The sequence below is a fragment of the Microtus pennsylvanicus genome, chromosome 7, assembly GCF_037038515.1.
Source record: "Microtus pennsylvanicus isolate mMicPen1 chromosome 7, mMicPen1.hap1, whole genome shotgun sequence".
NCBI lineage: Eukaryota > Metazoa > Chordata > Mammalia > Rodentia > Cricetidae > Microtus > Microtus pennsylvanicus.
Window position 1 is genome coordinate 48,735,146 of NC_134585.1, and position 12,616 is coordinate 48,747,761.

The following is a 12,616-nucleotide window of genomic DNA, read 5'->3' on the forward strand; positions in this document are numbered from 1 at the left end:
AGAAAATCACAGAGGGTCTGGAGACACTGAATTATATGAGAGCTGATCTGACTTCTCTGGAAACGTGTTGTGATGGCATCCATGACTGGCTTGTGAACACTTTCATTGACCTTTCTTCAATACAGGTCTTAGAACACTAAAATTTTGTTTGTTTAAACTCTGAGTTAACATCCTCTTGTTTGCAGTAGTGTATTGTTTTTCTTCTGATGGACAGAATATTTTTATTGGGTGAGGAAGGACACTAAAAAAGAAATCCCACACTAGCTCAGAATTGAGTATAATAAAAGGTTATTTATTTAGAGGTAGACTTGCAGATCACAATCCTCTGCTGGAATGGGGAACAACAACTAAAACCTGCTGCCAGAAAAGAGGCTGGACATGCACTTTATATCAGCATATATGGTGTAAGAGGCCACATCCAAGTGGACAGGTAACTTAAAGGCTACTGGTGGTAAGAATTCCTACAGCACCCCCCTTTTGTTTAAATAAGAAAGTTCTAAGATTAATACAAAGTTATATACAATAAGAACAAATATCAGATTTAAAATTTAGAATTACAACCAGCATAAACAATATCAAGCCAGAAACATGTGATACATGTTTCAATAATTATCCTATCCTAAGGAGTTTAAGTCTTGTATATAAATAACTTGGCCAAGTCATGAGAGGAAAGTAACTACAACTTTCTAGTCTTCAACTCCATCAAAGACCTGAGAAGGGAAATAATATTACTTGAGTAAGCAGGAAGTGCAATCAAACAACTTCCAAAATGTGCAACAAATGACAGAGACCACTGACTACCTGGGAAATCACCCAAAGTCTCATTTGCACTGTTGGAGCAACCAGCTTTGACTAAGGCCTAGAGTAACTAACATACCATTTTCAGAGGCAGGAAATTTTTCAAAACCATCTTATGCTGTCTTGGCAAGACTTGACAGTCTTTTTTCTTGTATCCTGCTTGTCCTGTCTGGACATCATGCATTTTGTCAATGGTCAATGCATGGGCAGTTCCTTGTCCAAAGGCCAGTTTTGCCAAGAAGAAAGCAAGCTCCAAGTGGTCTTCATATTCTCTTGTGAATAGATCAGTGGTGCCAGGAGCAATCATGTCTCACTTCAATAGAACCCTAAGTTATTTAAATGCCATATTCTACAGCTCTTTGAACTGAAGTTGGCCTATCTATGCAGAATGAAATCTCTATATATCTAAAGAACCTGATTTGTCTAACTATAAGTATGACAAACATGGATGACTATTGACCTATAAATCTTAATAAAGACTAAAACTTCATAATAGAATATTAAACAAACTTTAAACAACTGTGCAACAAATGAGGACAATGATCTCAAAATGTAAACAATGTACAAGTATCTTGATCAGAGGTAGAAATGTATATTGCAATATGATAAATATATCCTAAAATTATACCATAAACAAAATGTCTTAAGCAGAGGTAGAAGCATGCATTCATAGCATATAACAAAATAACTTTGCCTAAGTATACAAATGCTGTAGATAAAAATAGGAACATATTCAATATAATTTAAGCTTGTATCAATATACAAGAATTTATACCAATGTAAATTGCCTATAAATAATAGCTCACAAGTATTCACTCCATTAATCACTATTATTGTTACTGTAAGCTCACACTAATCTATTATCCCACCCAATTCCCCCCTTTTTTTTCAAAGAGATCCCTGAGCTTACATAATTTCCCCCAACCCCCAACCTTATAACAATTATATTCAATCCCTAAATGATGTAACTAACTCTGAGGACAAACTTTATTGGGAGCGGGGACGTCGTCCTCTAGAATTACTTCCAGCTGTCATGAGGGCAATGTTCTTTCTATGGGATCCTGTGAAAATAAAATGATGGTTAAGTTCCAAGTCTGGTATAGTTGCAAATAGTCTCTGAATATTCGGTAGGGTTTTTCTGAAGTTCCTAGTTGGAGTTCTGGCCAGAACGTTGTAAAAACGTGCACCATTTCAGCTAACAAAGGTAGAACCATCTTAACCAGCTGGTACCCAAAACAGGTCTTATAGTAGCGCTATCAGCATCATAATGTCATATCAGCCAGGCGAAGTTGTTGCTGTGGGGCCCATCTTCTTCCTGGAAACTTCAAAGATTACTGCAGGAAAATTCATAGTTCATTGTGGAAAACTTAAATATTATTTAAATAGACATATTCAGGCATATATATTCAATGAAATGTATAATAGAGACAAAAATAGGTATGAAGAAAAGTAAAATGTTTTCTAAATTCTTTTTTCTTTCTGTCTCATACCAAACGGCTCTTGACATGAGAAAGAAACTCTGAAATTTTCTCTTAACAACATGCTTGGATTTAGAGAAGGACAGAGCCATGTCCAACACCAAAGCCAACTCTATATATTCATACATAAACACACACATATATATGTATACATATATATGTATATATATATGTATATATATATATATGTGTTTAAATTACCTGTCCTAATAAGTCATATTCCTTTTTCTTAATGATCCATATTGGATAGTTATCTTTGCTTCTGTCAGCATCCAGACATCCAGGGTCTCTTGAATTTTGAAGATGTGTATTTTCCTGTAAAGACAAGAGCAGAACCCTGCCCCAACACTCTATGGTTTCCTGACCACCTGTATGATTGTCATTGTTGTGGATGAGCTGTCATTTCTCTTTCTTAAGAGATTTCTCTTTTTCAGCTAATCTTTATTAATTTTGATGGTATCCATAGTTTTTTCTTCTCCTGTGGAAAGAAGAGCAAAACCCCATCCCCTATTCTCCCAGTCTTCTACCTTCCTCATCTTCGTAATATTTATTCTCTTCATCTACCCCAATTATGTCGATTTTTTTGTATATCTAACAAAAATTTATGTGCAGGTAGTCTGGGTGTGTACAAGTGTCTATGTGATATACTAAAAACTTTATTACTTTAAAGATATTTATTTGAAGGAATGTTTTTAACTCAAGTTCGAAGTCTAAACCCTCTCTATTTTAATACTTAAATAACATCACTTTCATGTCAACAAAACAAAACAAAATTCAATATGTCAAATCAATCTGCCAGTTAATGGGTTTGAATAAAATTTCAAGGTATATTTAGTTGATCAGTTTCAGGAAACTTTTGTTATTCTTCATTCTTAACTAAATCTGAAGTGCTGACCCAGTATTATTAGACGCAATTTCAGACAGCTTTGTGAAATTTAAGATATCTTCAGAATTCTCCAGCCCTTATTTCCGTGGCCTTTAAACAGGGTTTTGTATAAGATGAGAAAGAGCTGTTGGTTGGCCTGGGATTGAAAACTTTCTCCAAAGTTCCACTTTGTTCCAAACTATTTTTATTTAGAATAAACTTCAGCCTGTTTTAATTCTCTTCCCTGGGTGTGTGGTGGGGCCTTGCTCTAGGCAGAGTTTATTTATGTGACTACTACTAGGATTTCAAGTTCACACTACTGAGGTACTTTGAATGACAGTTAGGGAGGCAACCAGAAATGGTACGTGCTCTCAATTCCAGCCCTCAGGAGAACAGGTGGGAAGATCATGAGTGCCCAGTCAGCCTGAGCTACAAAGCAAAACTGTCGCTCAAACAATTGCAACCACAAAGCAATGTGAGGGACAAAAGAACTCTCTTCTTAGTACATCTGCCCAGTCCCAGAGTGCAATTCCTCTGGATAACCAACTGAAGGACAAGCTCTCTGTGTTTTTCAATAGCAAAGGGCTGTGCGTTTCCTGTCATCCAGCAAGACTGAATAAACTCTCCTGACCAGCCTTTTGTAGGACAAGTCATCAAAATTCTCACCACCACCCCAGGGAACTCATCATAGGAGCTGCATCTCACTCCCATGATGGATCCAGAGTAATCACTATTATATGTGTAGAATACAATGTGGGTGTGCACATGTGCCATAGCACACTTACAGAGGACAGGGGCAGTTTTGTGGCATCTATGTGAAATCAGGCATAGAATTGAGGTCACCAAGCTTGTACCACAGATGAATTTATTCTCTAAGCTGTTTCACCTCCCCCAGTTGTCAAATTTTTCAGTCCTTCACCATCTAACAATTTCTTCTTCTGTATTTTTCTGATTTTCATGATCTTGAAACTTTTAAAAACTACAGATCACAGACGTTGTCTCCAGTTTGGATTTATCTGGTGTTTCCTTAAAAAGTTGTATTCAGGCTGTGTGACTTTCATGCCAATATTGCAAAGGTGAGAATCTGCATTGAATAACATCTGCCTGGATGGAACAGGATTTGAACTTGGTCCATAATTAATGGTTGTGCTTTGAATATCAATGAAGCTGACTTGTTTCTCTCTATCTTAAATTTTCTTGTTTTGGAAAGGCTAGACAGATAACATAGTCAGTAATGGACTTGTCACACAAGCACATAGACGGGAGTTTAAATCCCATCCCCTCTCCGCTAGCCAGGAGAGGTGGCACACCTTTGTCATCTCATTGCTAGGAGACAGAGGCAGGGAGATCCCTGGATCTCAAATGGCCAGCCAGCCTAACTTGCTTATTGAGCTCAAGGCTAATGGGAGACCACATCACAAAATATTAATAATAATAATCAAAAAGGATAATGCTGAGGGATGTGTCACCCAAGCTTGAACTCTGGACTCCACAGATATGTGCACATTTGGGCACATGTACCCATTCCCACACTAGCATCTACACAAACATGCGTACATACAAACACAATAAGTAAATAGTTTCTCGTTTTGCCTTTGTTATTACTATTTTGTGGGGAAGTAATGGAAAATGCTCATAGTCTCTGTGTCACTACATCTTCCTTGCAAGTCTTTCAGTGTGTTCATATATGAACTATACCCATATAGACTTTTAATTTTTTCTTCCTTTCTTCCTTCCTCCTTCCTTCCTTCCTTTCTTTCTTTCTTTCTTTCTTTCTTTCTTTCTTTCTCTTTTTCTTTCTTCCTTTCTTTCTTTTCTTTGTTTATTGAGGCAGGGTTTTTCTATATAATAGCCTTGGCTGGCCTCAAACTCATAGAGATCTACTTGCCTCTGCCTCCCTAATTCTGAGATTAAAGGCATGTGCCACCATTTCCAGCTCTTATTCAGTTTTCAACAAAGCATAATAAAATGGCTATTAACTTGAAATTATCCCTGACTTTGCCAATAAATCCCTGTTCATGATGCTTTCTACATCTTTTCCTATGTGCTTGTCTCATGCTTGTGCCAATGTTAGCTCTGGAACCAGCCAATTTTTAAATAGCTTCTTCAGTGGCCTTTACCTTTTGAGATGTAAAGACACACGTAGTCATTGTCATTGTGCTGCCATTCTCCTGGTCCTCTCTGTTGTCAAAAACAGAGGAAGCAAATAATGGGAATCTATGTGCAAATGCTTGCACCTACGATTAGTTCAGACTATTTAAATAGTTACACAGAAAATGGGGGCTATTCCAACACCTGCTTTAGAAATGTGAATTTGTGCCAGTGTAATTGACAAGTTAAGGAGGAAAAGCATAAAAAACTTCGTGTTTGCACACATTAGATTTATTTTACTTTTAAAATTAGCGTACAAATTTCTTAAAGAATTAATTTTTTAATCACATAATTATGTCTGGTACATAATAGTATTTACATTAAAATAAATGATGTGAGTATACAAATATATTCGTGCATTTCTATGTCTAAACAGATACATAGAAAGTCAATTAGAGAGTGGCAAATTCTGTATCTTGAATAGCCTCCTGTAAAAAGAGGTTTGTGGAAGAGGGATTTTTCACTTGCTCATGGCAAGTGTTAGCTCTGCTTGTATCTTCTGTGGCAGCGTTGTATGTGTTCATATAATGCACATGAATGCAGGTTAGAGAAACTTCTTAAAAAGAAAGAAAGAAAGCTGGTTATGGTGGTGTATATCTATAATCCCAGCACTCGAGACAGGGACAGGCAAGATCTCTGTGAGTTTGAGGCCAGCCTGGTTTACATAGTGAGTTGCAGGACAGCCAGGACTATACTATACAGAAAGACCCTGTCTCAGGAAAAAGCAGAAAACAAACAAAAAACAGAAAGAGTGAGAGAGGAGGGGGGAAGGAGGGAAGGAAGGAAGGAAGGAGGGAAGAAAGGAAGGAAGGAGGGAAGGAAGGAGGGAAGGAAGGAGGGAGGGAAGGAAGGAAGGAAGGAAAGAAGGAAGGAAGGAAGGAAGGAAGGAAGGAAGGAAGGAAGGAAGGAAGGAAGGAAGGAGAGCTGAACATAGAAAACTGCATCCAGTCAAACAAGATGGCACATAAAATATAAGCATGTATGTATGTGTGAATGCCATTTTAAACTTTGGTATGATTTGGTTCACACAGTACTAGGTTTACAGTTATATTCTCCCTGCCCAACTTGTTGGTTATGTGAATGAGAAAGGGTGAAGAAGGTAAAACAATTACAGTTTGGGTAGTGACATTACCATAGGATATTCTCTCTTGCATTTGCATTATGGAGTATGTTTTTGTATATTTGTTCCCTTCAGGGTGGACATAAAAATTGTTATCTTGAATTAGAGCAACTGGCATATAATTTTTAATTTGTAGATTTTGACATTCCAAACAGACTTTCCAATGTCTTCAAAAACTCCTAGATACAGGAAGGAAGGAGAAGGGAAGGGAAGGGAGGAGAGGGGAGGGGAGGGGAGGGGCGGGGAGGGGAGGGGAAGGGAAGGGAAGGGAAAGGAAGGGGGAAAGAAGGAAAAAAGAAAGAAAGAAAGAAAGAAAGAAAGAAAGGAAGGAAGGAAGGAAGGAAGGAAGGAAGGAAGGAAGGAAGGAAGGAAGGAAGGAAGGGAAGGGAGAAAGATGGAAAAGAGGAAGGAAGGAAGGAAGGAAGGAAGGAAGGAAGGAAGGAAGGAAGGAAGGAAGAGGGGGAGGGAGGGAAAAGAGTTAATTTCAGGCATCGTGTGCATTCTTAAATAATTATTACTTAAAAATTTTGTAAAATGGGAAAGTGGAGATCATAGGGGAAGGTAGAAGGGAACAGGGGAAGAAGGAAGGTGAATGGATAAAAATGTATAGCTCAATAAAAGCAAAAATATTATGTGTCAAAATTGGGTGGCAAGGAAATGGTAGAGTATGGATCTTAGAAGAATTGGGGGGCATAAATATGAGCAAAACAAATTGTATACAACTTAAAACTCAGCGAAATGTTTATATTTTATCAGTGTAACTAAGAAGAAAGAGAACTGCTATGTGGCACGTACCAGAAAGTACCAATCTAAGGGTCGTCCAGATCATTTTAACATTCAGTTAAGTTGTTAGAAAGACACCAAATTTGGAAAAGATAATGTATTGGCAGTCATATTCTGTTATTGCAAAAAGACACAAATTAAATAATACTTGCCCAGGGGTGTGTGGTCTCAGGATAAAGCCAAGAGCACCCAGGCACAGGCTCCCAGTTGTTTGAAAGTCATGGAGTCAATCAGACAGGACTTACTCTTAACAATGCTTTGTGGCAATATATAAACCTAGACATATCTTCAAGGAAGGCATCTTAATTAAGAAAATATCTCTATAAACTTGGCCTGTCAACAAGTCTGTAGGGTACTGTTTTCATTGATTATTGATGTTGAAAAGCCTGAAAAGCCCAGCCCACGGTGGTGGGTGGTGCTAGATTGTATAAGAAAGCAGACTGGGCATACTATGGGGAGTGAGCCCGTAAGCAGCACCCTTCATGGTCTCTGCTTCAGCTCCTACATGGAGCCCCTGCCTTGGAAATCCCAGTTTCCCTCAGTGATGGTGTTTGACTGATAGTCGTAAGTTGAACTAAACTCTGTCCTTTCCAGGTTGCTTTTAATCACAACATCAGTAACTCATAGCTAGGACAGAAATCACACAAGCCTAAAAGGCGTCTTCATTCGCATTGCTATTGACATTTCTTTATCTCCCTTAAAAGTTTTGAAACAGGGCATTTCCTTCAGTAATGCCTCCTTCATGAAGTTGTAGATGGCAGAGGATCCAGTCAGAACACGAGCCTGGTAAATAAACATCCACTTATGTGGATATTCATTACCTACTTACTTTTTATTGTTTAAAACAACAACAACAAAACATGCTTCTCACATGCCCCCCCTTTAGATATTGGGGTTTTGAATCTGAACTTTACAGATTATCGCATGAGAACAGTGAAGACAAAAGAAAACACTTCACCCTTTGTGTTTCAGATAATGGCTTAATTTTTTTTAAAAAAATCTTTATTTGTGTGGCTTATATAATCCTCAGAGATGTCCCTTTGCTGACCTATGTCAAGGCCAGGCACATTCCTCCAAATTTCCCCACATGCAATTGAAGAGCTGAACTGTTAAGCCACTGATCAAGCAGAACAACCTCCCTCTCTTTTCTCCAAACTCAGAAGCATAGCACCTCCTCATATGGCTCTAACATAAACCTCTCCAAAGAACAGTCTGTCACTAATTTTTGCACATTCTGACCCACTGTTCAATCTTCCTACTGCTTTATCATGTACACCCAACTCTTTCTGGCCAGGTAACTTTCATCTATACACCATTAACCAAAGTATTCTCCTTCCCTATTTCAGTAGTCCCTCCCTTGTTGCAATAATCCCTCTCTCTTCTTTAAAATAAGCACTATGATTAAAATCTCACTTTACTATCTTGATCTGTTTTTAATTTGATAGATCCTGGTGAATGCTGAACTTATATAGACTATGCAATTTACTTATTTTAATGAAATTGGGTTAAAATTCACAAGAAAAGAACCTTTATGTACGTAGGCATTCATAAAGGCTAAACAAATACACATGGGAGCCCAGCTAATTGATAATTGATCTTTGTGAATAACAGCGTATACCTTTTATATCTAAGAATTACTGGGAAGCCCAAACCCTAATTATGCTTGCCAGTCTTAGAAGTATTTGACATCCTAGTCCCCTATGGATGGCCTGCCTCAGATACTGCTCAATTGACAGTGTTTGCCTACCATATACATGCCTCTAAGTTAGCTCCAAAAGTCACGGTAAGACAAATAGTATAGAAGTTTACAGAAGTCATTTCTTAAATGAAGATGTTAGAGTTCTAACGGTGTATACAGTCTTAGATGTAGTGAAATAGAAAGAATAATAACAATTAGAGCTGTTTTACAAAGAACTTGAGCTGGGCAGAGGTGGCACATACTTTAATCCCAGCACTTGGGAGGCTGAGGCAGGTGAATCTTTGTGAGTTTGAGGCTAGTCTGGTCTACAGAGCAAGTTCCAGGACAGGCTCCAAAGTTACACAGAAAATCCTGTCTCAAAAAACAAACAAACAAAAAAGAATAAACTTTTAACTTATATATAGTACAACCTACCAAGATGCAGATTCATAATGCCCATGTTTTAACTTGGGAATTTGTTTATTTAATGTTCTAAAACTATAGAATGCTTTCAGTCATCAACACAGGCTGACAACTGGTTAGTGAATCATGTTATATTTTTATAGAGTCTAATTTTGATAACTATGGTTCAGGATAAACCTATTTCATATTGAAATACAGACAGGTTGAGTACTTTGTCACAAGTGGCCTAAGAAAAAGAAGAATGGGAATTCAAATTCAAGTCTGTCAAAGGTCATATTTTTCGACACCGTGCTGCATCAGACCCTTTTTATACCCAAAAAGTCATTACCAAGGTATAATATTTGGAGCTCATGAAGAAAAGGCTTTTGGATATACCTCATGAATACAGACAATATATTGTGTTTGAGAGGGCATAATGAGTATACATTATACACATTAATAAGTAGCAGTATGACATCATTTTAAAGCATAAAAAGAAGTGCAAAAAGAACTTTGGAACGACTTTCTTACATTTTTAATGAAAAATATAAAGACAACAATTGGATCACTTTACCTAAATGACCACATTTAGCCCTGAAACTTTTCAGTTTAGTAGTTTATGTCCGGACAGTTCTGTGACCTCCCATTACTCCATCCTTGACTGTATTTTGTGACTATCTCTTATGGATTTCAGTGTGGGAGAAGTTAAAAAACTAGGATACAATCACACATAGGGGAAAGAAGCCTCCTACCATTTTCTGCTATTTTGTATGCCAGCCCCTTGGGAGCTAACTTGTACCCTCTCTGAGTTGGAGGCTTGAGATTACATACTATGTCATATGCAGAGATTTCATTTCTCTTTTTGGAGAGTTAATAATAGTCATAACATGAAACACCTAACTTCGTTAACTGACATACATATATTCCAGGAAATAATACTGATAATATCTGGCAATTATCCTACACATTCAGAGGAACAATTAGGAAACAGTGATGGCCATATTTCTTTGTTATTTGTCACCCTCTGTCTCCAGGTGCAGCATTAATCATGGGCCAGATGTGTTCATCAGGACTGGAATCTAGTGAGCTGTCACAGAGATCGAGAGCATTCAAGTCAGGTGAACTTGAATCCTCTCATTGACCTTGATCAGATCACTCAACTCCTTAAAGCCACCGTTCCCTCATTTGTAACTCTAAATAATCACAGTATGGTCATAATAAATAACAGTATTGTCTGTACAAAGTATATTCTATACATAGAAGCACTGTTCTTTGTTTTGTGCCAGTAGCCGCCTCTTTTAAACTTTTCGAATGTTCAAGACTTGAATGAGAAGATTTTCATCACTGCTTGACAAATGAGGTTACCTGAGACTGGGATATAGCAGTCCTAGGTCTTTGCAAACAAAGGAAACTTTAGTTATGTGTGAGAAGTAATTAGTATCCTCTCACTAAACCATGCGATGTACAGAGCATCATAGAACAACAAACTTAAGTTGCAATTGCAGCCCTGCTAAAATATATAGCTAACCTTATCTTTACCAAGACTCCCGATCCCTTTGTGCTCACTGTTTTCACACATGCAATGGCAGAATTTGTTTTATATGGTCACATGATTCTTCTCAGTTCGATGTTAGCAAGACTGACTCTTCAAAAAGTGTGAAACACATAAATCATTCTTTAAATTTTTAATCTAACTACTAATTTGGTAGATATCCATTAAGGACTGAGTCCTGTCCCAAGCACTGAGGGGGTGGAGGTTTCACAGTCAAATAGAAAGTAGCTGTGCATGTATGTGCATGTCTATAGTCGTGGTACTTAGAACTCAAGAAACAGAGACAGGCAGATCTCTGTGAGTTTCAGGCTAACCTGGTCTACAGAGGAAGTTTCAGGCCAGCTAACGACACAAAGTGAGATTTTTTTCTCAAAAATAAAAATTAAAGTGAAGAGTAGAAAGGAAACGTCCTCACTTTCAAGAATTTTGGTTTGATGAGAGAAAAAAATGATTAACTAAACATGAACTGTGGTGGTAGCAAGTGAACACTTGAGAGGAACTGCCATCAGGAAGCGATGTGCAAAAGATTAGTCGCTGCAGTCTGTCAACCAACTTCCTTTTCACAGACCTGACACAGCAAGGAAAAACGCAAATTTCTTTCCTGAGCAACTGAACAAGAAACAGCTTCTCCTCTGGTTAGAAGTGTATAGAAAACTGACAAATTAGGTGATAGCAAGAAAGGTTCCTCTTCAAAAAAAGAGGGACCTTGTTAATGAAAGAAAAGGGGTGGATGGGAGATACAGAACCTTACATGTTCACCAGGGGCTGCATGCTCAGCATCCATCACAGTGATTCAGTTACTTATATATCGTACTCTTATCATTTTTTCTGTGTCAACTGAGAAGTAAAGGCTCAATAAAGTTTATATAAAGAGATAAGTAATATATATACCGGTAATCCCAGCACTCCAGAGGCTGAGACAGGAAGGTTGCCAGTGTAAGTCTAGTGTGAGCAATATATCAAGATCATATGGTGCAGCTATCCACTCCTGGAAGTACATCTAAAGGAGCCAATGTCAGAATGTAAAAGATACCAACACACCTCGGTTTTCTGTAGTTATTCTTAATAATTGAGTTGTGAGATCACCTTAGGCACCATAACTATGCATGTAGATAAAGAAAATGGAATGGAGGTCAGTGAGATGACTCAATGGGTATAGGGGTCTACTGTCAAGTCTCATGACACCAGGATCCACGTGGTAAGGAGGAAATTGACTGCCACTAGCAGTACTCTGACATTCACACAGTATACATACAATAAATAAAATGTGAAAACAAGGAGCTGAAAAGAGAGGGATGGAGAGAGGAAGAGAGAGAGAAAGAGAGAGAGAGAGAGAGAGAGAGAGAGAGAGAGAGAGAGAGAGAGAAGAGAGAGATTGAGAGAGAGAGAGAGAGAGAGAGAGAGAGAAGAGAAGATGAAGGAAAGGGGAAAGGAAAGAAGGGGAAAAAGTAGCATGTGTACCTAATAAAGTATTATTTAGACATAAAGAATAAAATTATTATGTGAAGGAATAAAATATCACAAAGTTAATCAAAATAGGCAAGACTTACAGAGAAATATTACTTGTTTACTCTCATATACAGAATCTGGTTTTTAAACACATGAAGTAGAAAGGGAACTATTTAGAAAGAGGAGCGGGCAGTAATAGGTGGGAGGAAATAAAAGCAGGCAATTGGGAAGAAGAGCATGATCAAACTATGTTCTTGTGTGTATTATAAAAGTAATGCCAACTATTAGAATTATAATACACTAATAAAATATTCAATAATATTCTTTAAAAGTTCTCTAT